Below are 15,122 nucleotides of genomic sequence, written 5' to 3' on the forward strand. Positions count from 1 at the left end.
GACAAAACTCTTGAGAGTCCCTTGGAGAATAAGGAGATCAAACAAGTCAATTCTAAAGGAAATCACCCTGAATATTCATTGGAAGGACTGATGCTGAAGTTCCAAAACTCTGGTCACCTGATGCAAAGAGCAAACTCACTGGAAAAGACTGATGATGGGGAAGATTGAAGGCAGGAGGAGAAGGGGGAGACAGAGGATGAAACAGTTGGATGGCATCACTGGCTCCAATGGACTTGAGTTTGAGCAAACTTCACAGGGAGATGGTGAAGGACAGTGAAGCCTTGCATGCTGCAGTACATGGGGTTGCAAAGAGTCAGACATGACTTAGCCACTGAGCAACAGCAACAACAATACACACACACACACATATTCAGATGTGCTATTATACACTGAAGTAGCAAAACTTATTTCTAATATGCTGCAGAAAGGAATAAAATAATCTCTTTTAATGTAATGTTTGTTCTTTTTTTTCTCTCCAAACTACTAATTTTGACTGCTATAGCTGTTTTCCCAGCTCTGAAAAATCATTTCACTCTGAAGAAAAGGGTAGCTTGAGAATTGTGTGCAAGAGTCCCTTGGACTGCAAGGAGATCCAACCAGTCCATTCTGAAGGAGATCAGCCCTGGGATTTCTTTGGAAGGAATGATGCTAAAGCTGAAACTCCAGTACTTTGGCCACCTCATGCGAAGAGTTGACTCATTGGAAAAGACTCTGATGCTGGGAGGGATTGGGGGCAGAAGGAGAAGGGGACGACAGAGGATGAGATGGCTGGATGGCATAACTGACTCAATGGACGTGAGTCTGAGTGAACTCCGGGAGCTGGTGATGGACAGGGAGGCCTGGCGTGCTGTGATTCATGGGGTCGCAAAGAGTCGGACACCACTGAGCAACTGAACTGAACTGACACAGATATGTGTATTAAGACTAGGCAATCGTAATTACAGTGCTTGCAGTTGCCTTTAATTTTCTTCCCTGATAGAGAGTAGGGAATGCTGTCAGATTTCTTATTCCTGAAACAACATAAAAAATTAACGTAGATATAGAAACAGGTTTTCCTATTCACATTTGACAAACTAAAGAGTCAGTTTGGAAAGTTATAAGATGAAGTACTAACCTTTGTCCCTCTTTGACTTGTTATAATTTTCAAGTGTCTTTATTCATTACAAACTTGCTGAAGCTTCTCCACATGCAGAAATCTAAATTTCACCCCAGGGGTTAAAAACAAAACAATTGCTCTAAATAAATTGGGAAGTAAATCAACTGTCTACAGGTTCTGAGGTCCCACCACAGCACTCATTTCTAGAGTGGCCATACACAAAGTGACTTTGTCAGGAAACAGCATCTTTCAGAAAAACGCATTGGGAAGTTATTTAATTTGAAAGAAAAGAATCACATCTCAATTGCACTGTGATATGAGAAGAAATGCCAGCTAAGATAGCAGTGCACCTCTGAGATGCCGAGTTTCTGTTTCAACATTTGAAAATTAAATTATGTGTCATGCTGAAGCTTTACATTTATCAATTACTTCACTAATTCCGAGCCCAGGGCTTGTTTCAGAACACACAGAGTGCACAGCATAAGCCCCGCTGGGCAGCGTCCCATGATATTCTTGTGGTTTAAATTACAAAAGATCATTGAGATAGAAAATACAGAATGCCTTCTCTTATCATTCTGAACACAGACTCCATTCAAGCAATGAAATAGGTTTCAAATTTGTTTCATAACATTTCCAGGTATATTTTTATCGCTGTATTATACATTTTTTTGTCTAGTTTTCTGCCATCACCTCTCACATATAGCTTTATTGATTCCATGACGAATAAGTCACTCAGTTTGTAACTACCATGTTATTTGAAATTTCTACTCAAGGTTTTCTGAACCATTTTCCTTTACAAATAGAGTCACTTTCTTATTATTTATTCTACTGCATATAACAAGAGTGGATATAGAGGAAGTTATATCAGTTTTCCCAGGTGAGAATAAAAGTGACTTATGTTCTATCCCTGGTTCAGTTATGGAAGGAAAGTTCTGTACACTCAAGTTTTGTGTATCTTGCCCTCTTTTTCTAGTTAAATTTAAAATGGCAGCATATTATAATTGTGAACATGATGTAATAATTAAGTTTTTGTATTTTGAGTAAGAAAGTAAGATTCACCTGTGCAAAACTATCTTAGGGCCAAAAAAATAAAGCCTGGTTAAAAAGTAATTTAAAATGTAATTTCCTCACGTTATCTGGTGGGCTTACCCAGTGGCTCAGCAGTAAATAATCTGTCTGCAATGCAGGAGAGGTAGAAGATGAGAGTTCTGTCCCTGGGTGGGGAAGATCCCCTGGAATGGCTACCCAGCTGAGTATTCTTAGCTGGAGAATTCCATGCACAGAGGAGCCTGGCAGGCTACAGTCCATGAGGTCACAAAGAATTGGACAAGACTTAAGCGACTGAGCACATAGAAAGTCATCTGGCACTTACATAAACTGATGACCCACGTGAAAGTGAAATTGCTCAGTCCTGTCTGACTCTTTGCAACCACATGGACTGTAACCGACCAGGCTCCTCCATCTGTGGGATTTTCCAGGCAAGAGTACTGGAGTGGGTTGCCATTTCTTTCTTCAGGGGATCTTCCCAACCCAGGGATCAAACCCGGGTCTCCTGCATTGCAGGCAGACGTTATTGTCTGAGCTGCTGGGGAAGCTGTATTACCAGCCATATCTTCAAACTATCCAAAACTCTGTTTTTAAGCAAAGGAGAGGACTGGTTTGAAAGTGAACAACTGGTATTAAAGGGATGCATGGGTAAATAAAACACAAAAGGGCCATGGATGAGGAGAATCAAACAGAACACGACATGGGAAGAGAAAGTGGGTGTTGAATGAGAGTTATCCATTTTATCTGTGAAACATTTACTCTGCAGGTTAAGAGGCCAGGAACCATAGCAGATATAAGGCTCCCTAAGGTACCATTTCTTCTTCAAGAAGCTCGTGTAGAGTACGTATGTTTGTAATCAGAGTTGGAGGTCAGATATTAACCAGTGATAATATGTTAGTAGGCAATATGGGTTAAGCCCCTCAGTGTCCCAAAAAGTACATGCTGCATGATATTACTTCAGGCATGTCTGACTCTGTGCAACCCTATGGACTGTAGTCTGCCAGGTTCCTCTGTCCATGGGATTCTCCAGGCAAGAATACTGAAGTGGGTTGCCATGCTCTTCTCCAGGGGATCTTCCAGACCCAGGGATCTAACCAGTGACTTTTATGTCTCCTGCGTTGGCAGACAGGTTCTTTACCCCTAGTGCCACCTGGGAAGCCCAGGAGATGGACCCTTAACACTGTGGAATGCATGCATGCTGAAATAGAGTCAGATCCCAGAAGTCAGGAAAACCAAAGTCTTAGCTGGGCAGACAGCTGGGCCAACAGAGTCAGCAGGTATCACAAAGAATGCAGCTTTTGTGGTAGAGTCATAAGGAAAATTAAGAATCTACCAATTTTTCAAGCACTAGGCAAGAAGGGAGCTTGGTCAGGAAGAAAAATTTTTTAATTAAAAAAAGTGGAAATAGCACTTAGAAAGTTATGAATTTCAATAGGGAAATGATATATTTCAGGAAAAAAGCTTTCTGTGGCCCAGCTGTAGCTGTGCTGGGCGAGGCTGGCATAATAAAGAAATGAGGAGATTGGCCTTCTGCCTCTGAAAAATTGAAAAATATTTGTTTACACTGGCTGGAGCATCTTACTCATCACAAAGTGAGAGTTTCACTCTCTAAAGGGTAGACATCTCTGTTCTACTTTACAGCTGTAACCTAACACTGCTTGATTTTGTTAGCTGTCTTCAAAATTGATGAGACTGGTCACAAGTGTGGCTGAAAGAGGCACGCTCAATATATCAGTTTAATTCTATCACATTAAAAAAAAAAAAAAGCAAACAATGAGACACTGCTGTCCTCTATATAAAAAGGACAGGCTACATATAACCCACTGCTACTGTTTAGTCACCAAGTCCTGTTTGACTCTTCATGAGCCCATGAACTAAAGCATGCCAGGCTTCCCTGCCCCTTGCCATCCTCCGGAGTTTGCCCAAGTTCATGTCCATTGCATCAGTAATGCCATCCTCCATTGTATCAGTGATGCCATCCAATCTCACCCTATGTCTCCCTCTTCTTCTGCCTTCAATCTTTCCCAGGATCAGGGTCTTTTCCAATGAGTCAGCTGTTTGCATCAGGTGTCCAAAGTATTGGAGCTTCAGCATCAGTCCTTCCATGAGTATTCAGGGTTGATTTCCTTTAAGATTGATAGGTTTGATCTCCTTGCTGTCCAAGGCATTCTCAAGAGTCTTCTCCAGCACCACAGTTTGAAACCATCAGTTCTTCAGCATTCTACCTTCTTGGTCCAGCTCCCACAACATTCACATGACTACTGGAAAGACCATAGCCTTTACTGTATGAACCTTTGCCAGCAAAGTGATGTCTATAACATATAGACTCTCAAATTGATAAACACCTTAAGGATTGTCTAACTTATTTATTTTTCCAAATAAAAATAGGAATTGAGTTGGCCCACAATATTGCAGAGCAGTTGTCCTCCAATAATTGCATTTTGTTCTATACTTCTCAGTATTGTACAATTATAATATTTGATAATGAAAAAATAAAATACTGAGTTGGCCAAAAAGGTCATTTGAGTTTTGCATTCCATCTGCTAGAAAAACTAAAACAAACTTTTGGGCCAACCCAATACTAGCAGTTTTACAATGACTTGTCCATTGTGATACAAATAACACTTTTAGCAGAGTTTCTCACACAACTACTTAGATAAGTAAAAAAAAAAAAAAAAAAAAAAACCTGACCTCTTTTTGTCTGACTGATCAAATTGTCTTCCAGAATCCACTACACAATCTCCCAAATTAAACTCTATATTGGGGGAAAAACAATGTGAAATTGACTTGTATTTGTTTAAAATTTAGTTTGAACAATTAGGTCTTTTATAGATTCCTTAATTAGACTTTCAGGTTTCTTTGATCTTCTTTCTTGTATGCACATAGTACTTTGATTTAGCATGCCCTGCATATTCAAAGCAGAGACATTACTTTGCCAACAAAGGTCCATCCAGTCAAGGCTATGCTTTTTCCTGTGGTCATGTATGGATGTGAGAGTTGGACTGTGAAGAAGGCTGAGTGCCAAAGAATTGATGCTTTTGAACTGTGGTGTTGGAGAAGACTCTTGAGAGTCCCTTGGACTGCAAGGAGATCCAACCATTCTGAAGGAGATCAGCCCTGGGATTTCTTTGGAAGGAATGATGCTAAAGCTGAAACTCCAGTACTTTGGCCACCTCATGTGAAGAGTTAACTCATTGGAAAAGACTTTGATGCTGGGAAGGATTGGGGGCAGGAGGAGAAGGGGATGACAGAGGATGAGATGGCTGGATGTCATCACTGACTCAATGGACTTGAGTCTGAGTGAACTCTGGGAGTTGGTGATGGACAGGGAGGCCTGGCGTGCTGTGATTCATGGGGTCTCAAAGAGTCGGACACGACTGAGTGACTGAACTGAACTGAACTATGCCCATAGATTGGAATCGTTCAGAAATCCACACAGCATCCCTTCACTTCTTTGGTCTTCATTCAACACTCATGTCCTCTTGAGCATCCCCATTGTGTCAGGAGGTGGTTTAACTTGGATGAGGGCTGAATTTACAGGGTGGCCTCCTCTGACTTGGTCAGGGCCTCAGTTCAGTTCAGTTCAGTTGCTCAATCATGTCTGACTCTTTGCGACCGCATGAATTACAGCATGCCAGGCCTCCCTGTCTATCACCAACTCCCGGGAGTTTACTCAAACTCATGTCCATTGAGTCAGTGATGCCATCCAACCATCTCATCCTCTGTCGTCCCCTTCTCCTCGCGCCCTCAATCTTTCCCAGCATCAGGGTCTTTTCAAATGAGTCAGCTCCTCACATCAGGTGGCCAAAGTATTGGAGTTTCAGCTTCAACATCAGTCCTTCCAATGAACACCCAGGACTGATGATCTTTAGGATGGACTGGTTGGATCTCCTTGCAGTCCAAGGGACTCTCAGGGGTCTTCTCCAACACCACAGTTCAAAAGCATCAATTCTTCGGTCAGGGTCTAGTGGTGATTAATGACTGAGCTGACTTCATCGTGACCTCACTTTCACAACAGACCTCTCTGCATCTCTGTAACATCCTCCATGGAGCCTCTGGGCTGGGCAGTCCAGACCTGCCCTCTCTTCACTTAGTCACCATCTAAGTCCCTCCTTAGATCATAAGACTACACAGAAAGGAAGAGTGACTGAGGATGCTAAATGTCAGACACGTCTGTAACCACACCGGGTTACTGCTCTTGCTCATTCACGCCACCCTCAAGCTGTCCCAAGGCAGCCTGCTGTGACACACCCCTCTTCCCAGTGTCCTGAACATTCTTTCAGTCAAGGGCCCTCCTCTCTGCCATTTCTAAATTGCCTCTCTAACTTATTTGACTCAGAGAGAAGACACAGGACCCATTTGTCTGATCTTTTGCCTCTCCTATCCCCTTTATCACACTTTTCAAAACTCCCAAGCTTTATAAAGTGAGTTTCAGACTTTCTTCTCCTCTAATTCATCCTTCTTATTCCTTCAAACAGTAAATCTATTCCAAGGTCCAACCCTTATTGATGGGAGGGATAAAAATCTCTACTTTAAAGAAGAAGCAACTTCACCTGAGATTTCTGGCTTTGACTCTTGAAATCCTTTAGTAAAATATTTAGCATTTACTTACTGCAAAATTCTACTTAGAATAGTAATTCTTTCTCTTTATATTTCTTTTATAACAATCTTAATCTCCTAGGCAGACTGCTAGAAAGATGGATGTCCTAGGTCACTGGAAAAAAAATTTGGGACAATATAAATATAAAAGATGCACAATCCCTGGGGTATTCTGAGAAAATGAATGTATACATGAATTTAAACTGAAAATTGGTACATGTCAGGGATTACAATGATAACCTCTGCTCTAATTGAAATGCTAGCAAAAGTATAACAGATCAATTATTTCATATAAGAAGAATTAATCTTTGTCAAAAATTTTGTGTCTGTGGAAAAAATCATGACCACCACTTCTCAATTATGTCCATCTTGAACTCTAAAAAAGCTATTGGGTGGAAAAAACAGATACATGATAACCTGAAAATATCATTTGGAGGGGGGAGGGATTGAGCAGGGAAGAGGCAAAATAAAAGTAAAAAGGTAAATTATGAGATGAAGAGAAAACTGGGTCAATATTAACAAGTGAAAATGAGTAGAAAGGCATGAATGATTTTTAAGGAGCCTGAGAAAATTGAACATTCCAGGGTAGATATATAAAGAATTGGAAAAACTCCTGGGAACAACAACAAAAAAACAGCTAGAGATTATTTCCCTTTAAAGTAATAACACAAGCCACACAGGAAGCTGAAATTTAGAAACTCTATTTTTTGTAGAGAGGTTCTGTATATGCATTTCTTAAGGGGAATCAATGGTAGCCCAGTTAGGGAATTATGCAAATCTATCAAAGAACTAAATCACTTTTATTACTCTGTGATTTGAAGCAGAGCACATGTGGCTTATCTAACAAACTTAGTATATAGAACATATTCTTTGGAGTATAGTATCATGGAAAGGCAGATGGCATTTGTAATGCAGAGGAGAGAAGTTTAATGCTACTGTGTTACCCTTTGAGATACAGGACATTTCTAGCATGATATTCTTCACCTTGCTTGGAAACCAATTAGCAGAGCTTCTTATTACCTGAATTATCTATTATCACTCATTTTTGGTATGTCTAAGATTTTAATTTGGTTACCTCTTTCTTTTCTTCCTGATCTTTTTCTTTCTGATAAATATTCACTAAGGTTTTCTCAAAGCCCAGTGAAAGAGGATATTTTAGCTTTGGAGGTATGATTGAGTATGTAATCTCATAAAATATTTTATGACCATACAGTTACTAAAAAACATTCATATAGCAACTGCTATTTGCCAAGGCCTATTCTAATCTGGGGGGCTTCTCAGGTGGCACCAGTGGTAAAGAGCCCGCCTACAAATGCAGGAGACATAAGAGATGCAGGTTCGATCTGTGGGTGGGGAAGATCCCCTAGAGGAGGGCATGGCAACTCACTCCAGTATTCTTGCCTGGAGAATTCCATGGACAGAGGAGCCTGGCGGGCTACAGTCCAGAGGGTCACAAAGAGTCAGACATGAAAGAGACTTAGCATGCTCACATGCATTCTTATCTGTGGTTTATATTACTGGAATAAAACAAATGGCTCCTGCCATCATGTGGGGCATGTAAAGCTACTAATTGAATACCAAGTGACTCTGTGTCAGACATAGACCAGTTTTGCACTTGAGTAAGCACACCGGCCTGGAAAATAAACACCTAGCATTTTATCTCTGCCTAAGGTTCCCTGGTGGCTCAGATAGTAAAGAATCTGCCTGTAACGCAGGAGCCAGATTCAATCTCAGGGTTGGGAAGATCCCCTGGAGTAGGGAGTAGCTACCCACTCCACATTCTTACCTGAAAAAGTCCATGCACAGAGGAGCCTGGCGGTCTGCAGTCCATGGGGTCCCAATGAGTTGGACATGACTGAGTGACTAACACTTAGATCTAAGAAGAATCTGACTCAAGATTTTATGTCACTTCTTATGTTAGGTCTTGCCATCTCCCAGTACTGACATGTTTTCAAGTTTTTAATTTTAAAATCTCTCCTTTTTCCCACAGCCTTCTATGATTTGATTTTGTTAAAACCACTTACTTATTGATGCTTTTCTTTCAAAAAGCACATTCTTGGATAACTCAAGGGTAAAAAGGGGAGTGGTTATTTCTAGGTGGCTAATTTTGTGTGGAATGGGAATAGTCTTAAAAGTGGGACATGAAAGATGTCAATAAACAAGTCAGGACAGGCTAGACATAGAAACAGAGATCCTTTCTCCATTTGTTTCTTATTTCTGCTTGTCTTTGTTTGTTTCCATTTGAGAGACAGCTCTTTCTCTCCTAATGCCAGTAGGCCAAGTCCATAGTGACCAATGAAGATTACCTACCAACAGCAGCTAGGTTTAGTAACTTGCAGGGGAAAAATACTTTCTTCCTGCATGCTAAGTTGCTTCAGTCATGTCTGACTGCAGGCTCCTCTGTCGGTTGCCATTTCATCCTCCAGGGGATCGTCCCCACCCAGGAACTGAACCCTACCCCCTTATGTCTCCTATGTTGGCAGGCAGATTATTTACCACTAGTGCCACCTGGGAAGCCTGTCCAGGTATCAATGTGCAGGTAACAATACCAAAAAAAACTCATTGGCTCTGTTGGGTCACATGCCTACTCCTTGGACCAATCACTGTTGCCAGGCAGATGGAGTGATGTAATTGGCTAGACTTAGGTTATGTATGTGCTTACTTCTGTGGCAGAGGTTCAGAGTCAATTAAGAGAAGGGTCAGGGGAGAGAAAAGCTTACTAAAATGATTAAATAACTCAAACCATTCCAGCAAAATAACTAATTTCTATCAATCTCAATCTGGTCTCATTCATGGAATGCCTGCTCTAGACTCCTCACTTTTCCAGGAGAAATTCTTTGCTTACCCATAATTTATGCTATTTTACCATTTTTCTCTTCCACATTTTGCTTTATTCCTAATCCTAGATGGCTCAGTAATACAATTTCTTGGTCCTAAATTATCAACGGCAGTGTTTGATCTTCAGTTCTTTTTAAGGTAGGTGCTGGCCAAACTATGAGAGTCACATCCCCCATACCCACCCACCCACCTCTTCAATGAGAGAGAATAATTTGATAAAGACAGTTTTTGAGGGTGGCAGGACCTTTAGGTGAAATAGATGCTATGAGTTTCATCATGATTTCAGGCCTCTTTCCCGTAGCTCTGTTGGTAAAGAATCCGCCTGCAATGCAGGAGATCAGATTCCATTCCTGGGTTGGGAAGATTCCCTGGAGAAAGGATAGGCTACCCACTCCAGGATTCTTGGGCTTCCCTTGTGGCTCAGCTGGTAAAGAATCCACCTGCAATGTGGGAGACCTGGGTTCAATCCCTGGGTTGGGAAGATCCCCTGGAGAAGGGAAAGGCTACCCACTCCAGTATTCTGGTCTGGAAAATTCCATGGACTGTATAGTCCATGGGGTTGCAAAGAGTCCAACATGACTGAGCAAATTTCACTTTCACTCCAATTCTGGTCAGCTATACTTTTCTTCCTAACTTAGATCCAACAGGCATTTTCTTGAGGCTAGTGTGAGAGTACAATTTCTTAACCACGTAGGGGCTTCCTCTCAATTTCCTCTCAATGATTAGTTTTGGGGAAATTGAAATGTTTTGAATAAACCAAAAATTGAAGAAAGACTATAGTTTTATTGGCCTCTTCTGCCACATTCTTATGCAAACGACTATGCCATAATACATCTATTATAGAGCAGTTAGGTGATCAGTAAGTTCACATTCATTTATTAAAATTAAATGACTAGGATGTATTAGGAAACAATGTTGTCAACCTCCAATATTTTCCTCCCTGGGTCCTAAATTTATCACCTTTTAGGCTGAATTGGCTGCTTTCTTTTGGACTCTTCCCAAAGCTCTCTTGACATGTAGACGTTTTATTTGCATACAAAAAGGCACACAGCATGTCTGGATAAACCAACCATCTGGCCCGGGCAATTTATCTGGATTATTACTGAACTGTACAAAACTATGTAAATATGTATTCCTAAAATTCCAACTGCTCACTTTTCCATCTGCCTCACTGAAATTCCCCTCAGCAACCCTGAAAAAACAAGATCATTTATTTCTCCAACCCCAGATACACAGACACACACACCAGGCTCCCTTTTTACTGACTGTTGCTTGTGAAAGTCAAATCATAAAGCCAGACCAGTTGGTCCAGCGCCAGTGTTTGCTGTTCAGACTCTGACAAGCTTCACAACTGATTAACATGCCTTTTACTAGTCTCCAGTTGAATCCCCACCTCATTATACCATTTTTCTTTATGCTCATCCTGAAACATATGCATTCTCTTCTAGTCCTGGATTTCTCATTCTTGAAGGTGATCCAGTGTAGAAGTTCAAGGCTAAGAATACCAATGAAGTTGTATAATTGCACCTGTATATTATTTTTAACATTATATATAAAGTGGTGTAAAACTCAATGTGAGTTTTCCAAAACTAAACTAGTGTTGTATTTCTAAAGCTCTAAATGGAAGGACCTCATTAATTATTATTAAGCAGGATTGAATCCAAGAGGTCCCAAATGATAACGTTCAATCACTACACTATGGTCGTATGGTAAATCCCCCAAATTATATAATATAGCATATTAAGAGCATGAAAGAGCAAGGTCTCTGCAGCCAGACTGCCTAAGTTCAAATTCTGGCTCTTCTATTCACAGCAGTGTGACCTTGGGCAATGTACTGACTCTTGCTGTAACTTTCTTCCTTCATCTGTAACAATTTTTATCTCATTGAATTTGAAAAAGCATTTAAACAGTTAACATTTGTCAAGACCTTATAAGCTACTATGTTTCTTATGTAAAACAAATATCCTCTAACTCCCTCACCCTTGCAAAAGTCCACCTGCTGGAACCTATTCTGTGGATATATGACTCTACACCATTCTCTTTAATTGGAGTATAATTCATTTACAATGTCGTATTAGTTTCTGTTGTACAATGAAGTGAATTGGCTATGTATGCTTAAACCCCTCCATCTTGGACCCTGCCATCCCACTCCTCTACGTCATCACAGAACACTGAGCTAAGCTCCCTGTGCTATACAGCATATTTCTGCCAGCTGTCTGTTTTACACATAATAGTTATATATGTCAATCATGCAAAAAGATACATGTACCATAATATTCACTGCAGCACTTTTTACAATAGTCAGAACATGGAAGCAACCTAAATGTTCATCAGCAGAAGAATGGATAAAGATGTAGTACACATATACAAAGGTATATTACTCATCCATAAAAAGGAATAAAATTGGGTCATTTGCAGAGATGTGGATGGACCTAGAGACTGTCACACAGAGCAAAGTAAGTCAGAAAGAGAAAAACAAAAATTGTTTATTAACTATACGTGGAATCTAGAAAAATGGTACAGATGGACCTATTTGCAAGGCAGGGATGGACAGACAGACAGAATGGACATGTGGACATGAGGCGGGGGGTAAGGAGAGGGTGGGACGAATGGGGAGATTAGGACTGACATATATCCTCAACTCCACTTCTATTCTCTCTTCACAAGAGAAGGCCCTGGAGTTAATCCCTCTCCTCCATTCACTGATGCAACTGGTTTTACAAGCAGACCTGTATTTGAAGAGCTCGCCTTATGAACTCAGTTATTTCCATAGAAGAATACATTGGAGTTTGGGGTAAAAGCTTTAGCCAATAATAATAAGCAATCATTGAACTACTTTTTGTCTTTTGTATACATACCCAATTGCAACTTTGGTCATGGTCAATGGCAAGCTGAGGATTCAGGGCACTCAATATTCAGGCTACATTCTCTCCAAGACACAACTATCAACTATTCCATTTCAATCTCAACTCCCAGCTCCATCCACTCCTCTACTCACTGTTGAGTACAAGTTGGCACTTGCCATGGGCACTCACCATCTACCTCTCTACAAGGATTAAATCACGTGTTGCCACAGTGGTTGACCTTCAACACCCTCTGAAAGGAGTTGAGGGTGGAAAGCAGAAATGAAGCACTCTGTGCTCTGGGAAAAACTGGAAGGACAGGTCTTCAGATAGTTATTTTCAGGAGCTGATTTTATGAGCCCAATTCTTGTATCTCTGCATATCTAGAAAAACACAGAAATCCTTCATGGTGACATCTCCTCCTCATGACTAGCATAGTGAAGTGAAGTGAAGTCACTCAGTCATGTCCAACTCTTTGTGACCCTATGGACTGTAGCCTACCAGGCTCCTCTGTCAGTGGGATTCTCCAGACAAGAACATTGGAGTGGGTTGCCATTTCCTTCTCTAGGGGATCTTCCCGACCCAGGGATCGAACCTGGGTCTCCCACATTGCAGGCAGACGCTTTACCCTCTGAGCCACCAGGGAAGCCTAGCATAAACCTTCTGCAAAAAAAAAAAGTGCTTGATTGCATGTACTCTGCTCCCCTCAACCTTCACCACCTATATATTGACCTTCCGCCCATCTCTTTGGAACAGTTTTTCAGATCTTTCTGAAATGCTAACTCCTGGGCTTCAGTCCTCATTTTGACCCCTAATAAAACTTAACTCGCACTTTGTTCTCTATGTTTCTGACCCAGCAAATGTATGCTGAAGTGTCCCATTCACTCTCAAGTTTCACCCATAGCCCATCTCTTCCCCAGATGCCATCAACAGAATCCTAACCATTTTCTCTGTGCTTCTAGTCTGAACCCTTTCAAATCTCCAAGTTTATCTACTCAAAATAATGGTGTTCCCAAGACTCTTCACACTCCGCAGAGAGAGGCCTGGCTTCTGGAGTAGAGTCCATGTTGCCTTCCACATGCTAGAACCTTTCCACCCGCACCCCCCAATCCAGCTCCACAACATTCCTTGCCTTGCCTATGATGCTCTAATAACTCTTCTTAATTTTGTAAATAACACATTTGTTTGGTTTTGTTTTTAAAACTTATGCTTTTGCATGTCATCTTCTCTGCCTGCAAAAACTTTCTTAGAATTGACTTTCATCCTTTAAGTAAGATGCAGTTTTAAGTAAATTTAAATTTAAATAAAACACACGTCAGTGCCTCCAGCCTGTTCCCCCAAGCCTAGGTTACCATAGTATCCACTTTATGCACACCATGGTATATTAACTGTATTTTATCTTCTTACTTGAGATGTCTTTGATGGCAGAAACAATCTATGTATACATATCCTCAGTCCCTTCCAAGCATTTGTCCTTTAAAAGGCACTTCATGATATTTATTGAATGGATGAATAAATGATACAATGAATGAATAGTTGCATAGCGGTAGCAAAACTCTCAAAAAACCGACCCTTGAAATATGCTCAGTAACCTCTCTCATGAAATTCTAAAACCTCATCCAGCTCAAAGACACAAAGCTAGTTATGCTGGCCTCGTGTTTCTTTCATACAGAGACAATGAATCATGCCGCATTACGGCTCTTAAGACCTTACAGCAAATGCAAAATGCCCCGTAGGACATTCATCTTTCATACTGCATTATATTTTTAAATGATAATTATTGTCATAAATGTTCTTACCCACATTTCAGCTAGTTAAAAATTTTTGCCTGCCTCAGTAAAATGAAAGATGCCAGATTGTTTACAGATGAATTAATCATGACATTATCCCTGGAACTTTTAAATTACATCAATTACATTGCATTTAGCATCACAAATAACCTGCATATTAAATGAATGGAATCTTTTCTCCTATTAATAAAGATTAAATCATTAACTACCACTGCTTGAATAGCAATGTGTCTGCAGTCAATAGCTCCCAGGACAGATAAGAAATTTTACTCTGTCACAAAATATATGCCATCCTTTCACGGGCATCGTCAATCTTTATGGAATTCGGGAACATTCGTTTTCTTTAGGAGTTCATCTATGAATTGATTATAACATTTAGTTGTGGTAGATGGCCTAATGCTGAGAGCTCAAGAGAGCAATGTGAAATAATTCCACAATAAAAAAAAAGTACAATGCTTATGCATCTTTGGAAAGTGTAAGACAAGTCTGGCTTTCAGTTTCTAATTTAATTTCTCAGACACTTAAAATATCAGAATTTAGTTCATCAATGTCTTTCAAGCAATTGCTTGCTTAACATCTAGATCAAGTCAGGCAGAGACATAAAAACATTTTTTCTAGTGTCTTTTGTGACTTATGCACACATATAAAATCATGATAAAAACAATTAAGTGAAAACAAATATACCAGTCTCAGAATGTTTGCAGTTGTTTTAAATTCATTTTGCTAATTTATTTATGCTTAATATATTATGCTTAATATAATATATTAAGCATAATATATTATGCTTAATATATTATGCTTAATATAATATATTAAGCATAATATATTATGCTTAATATAAAAATATTATAAACCAAATGTTATAAAATATGTTTCCTTTATCTGTGATCTGCAAATAATACTAGACAA

This window comes from Bos indicus x Bos taurus, chromosome 16 (genome assembly GCF_003369695.1).
Source record: "Bos indicus x Bos taurus breed Angus x Brahman F1 hybrid chromosome 16, Bos_hybrid_MaternalHap_v2.0, whole genome shotgun sequence".
Classification (NCBI taxonomy): Eukaryota; Metazoa; Chordata; class Mammalia; order Artiodactyla; family Bovidae; genus Bos; species Bos indicus x Bos taurus.